General features: G+C 32.7%; 1 non-coding gene across 1 annotated transcript; it reads right to left on the bottom strand.

Annotated features, from left to right (window-relative positions):
- Positions 1-1515: 1515 nt before the first annotated feature.
- On the bottom strand, positions 1516-1622 carry LOC139856563 (small nucleolar RNA R71). The gene has a single exon (XR_011762036.1). It is a non-coding gene; the product is annotated as a small nucleolar RNA R71 (small nucleolar RNA).
- Between the last annotated feature and the right edge of the window lie 321 nt (positions 1623-1943).

Here is a 1943-nt window from a genome sequence, read left to right as displayed (position 1 = left end):
AATATTAATTAGTTTAAATTTTAGTTTTAATTTGTAATTTAAGATATAATTAGTTTTAATAATTAATAAATTAATACTTTTATAAAATAAATAATATAAAAATAATATTTTTATAAAAAATTGTATTTTTATAACTTTAGTTTTATTTTTATATTTCCGTATCTTTTTATTAGTTTAATTCGTAATTTTTATTTTTCGTTCGTAATTAGTTTTAAGATATAGTTTTTGCCGTAGTTATTTTTATTTCTAGATTTTTAGGCTTTGCCGTAAAATCCCTTAAGTACTTTTTCTTTAGATTAAGATTGAGGTGCCTTAGAATTTTACGACATCGCTTATCGCTTTAGTTTTAAATAAATTTTAGTACCTTTTTAAGTTATTGCCGTTTTAGATATAGAATTCATTTTAAGCTTTAATACCTTTAGACGTAACTTTTAATTCTTAGTTTTTAGACTTTTAAGTTTCGACGCGCTACGTTCTTTTTATTATTTTTTCGACGTTTTTCGACGCGCTCTTTTTCTTTCTTATTTCTCGACGCTTTAGTTTTTAGGACATAGAATTTTCTATTTCTTCTCTAAAATTTCTTTAAACTTCGACGAAATATTATTTTAAGCGGTTAAATTGATAGACATCCAAAATTTTCTGGTTCGTAGTAATAGTTGGATTTGTTAGTGGCGAGTTGTGGGCTTCCGATTTAAATGGTCCTGGCTACCTGCTGCATCTATTGGCTATTCGAAACGTGGGCAAAATCAGAAAAGTCTATCAATTTGATAACTTATATAATTTTTATTTTTATAACTAACAGGATATTCAGTGAATGCACCTGTAACTCGTTCACCACCTTTTATACGTTCACCACCTGTAACTCGATCAAGACATCTAGCCAATATTGTCGCCGTTGATTTTTCTTTAGAATTGTCATCCAGTCGACCAAGTACTCCAATTCAAATTTTCGATAATCCATTTTTTGAACCCGACCTCACAATTGAGAATCCGGAGGATATTCAAGGACAATTCAGAGATCCTGAACCACTAATCATTCCTCCTTAACCACAAATCACTCATCCAGAGATTGTCGAGGAAGAAACCATTAAATCAGAATCCCTTAGTGATTCAGATTCAACAAATTCAATAATGGAAAATCTGGAACCTCTAAGTATGGAAGACCGAATGAGAGCTAAATGCACTGGCCAAGGTCATGCAATTACTCAACCAGACACTAATGTGCCAGATTATGAAATCAAAGGACAAATCCTACACATGGTAACTAATCAATGCCAATTTAGTGGTGCGCCGAAGGAATATCCAAATGAACATCTTCGAACCATTAATAGGATCTGTACTCTATTTAAAATTAGAGAAGTGGAGGATGAACAGATCTATCTCATGTTATTTCGCTGGACTTTAAAGGGAGAAGCCAAAGATTGGTTAGAATCGTTACCTGAAGGGGCGATTGATACATGGGATGTCTTAGTTGAAAAATTTCTTAAACAATTCTTTCTGGCATCTAATGCCGTGAGACTTAAAGGAGAAATTGTTACATTCACACAAAAGCCAATTGAAACTTTATATGAAGCGTGGACAAGATTTGGAAAATTATTGAGAGGATGTCCGCAACATGGTTTAGACACTTATCAAATAGTACAAATATTCTACCAAGGATGCGACATCACTACACGAAAAGACATCGATATAGCAGCTGGTGGTTCCATTATGAAGAAAACCGCAACTGAAGCTTACAAAATTATTGATAACACTGCTTCCCACTCACATGAGTGGCATCAAGAAAAAGATATCATTAGATCATCTAAAGCAGCTAGAGCCGATTCTAGCCATGACTTTGATTCCATTTTCACAAAGATAGATGCTGTCGAGAGACGAATGGAAAAGATGACTAAAGATATTCACTCAATAAGAATTATTTGTGAGCAGTGTGGAGGACCACG

The sequence above is a fragment of the Rutidosis leptorrhynchoides genome, chromosome 6, assembly GCF_046630445.1.
Source record: "Rutidosis leptorrhynchoides isolate AG116_Rl617_1_P2 chromosome 6, CSIRO_AGI_Rlap_v1, whole genome shotgun sequence".
NCBI lineage: Eukaryota > Viridiplantae > Streptophyta > Magnoliopsida > Asterales > Asteraceae > Rutidosis > Rutidosis leptorrhynchoides.
The sequence above is the reverse complement of the archived record's forward strand: the minus strand, read 5'-3'. Positions and strand labels throughout refer to the sequence as shown.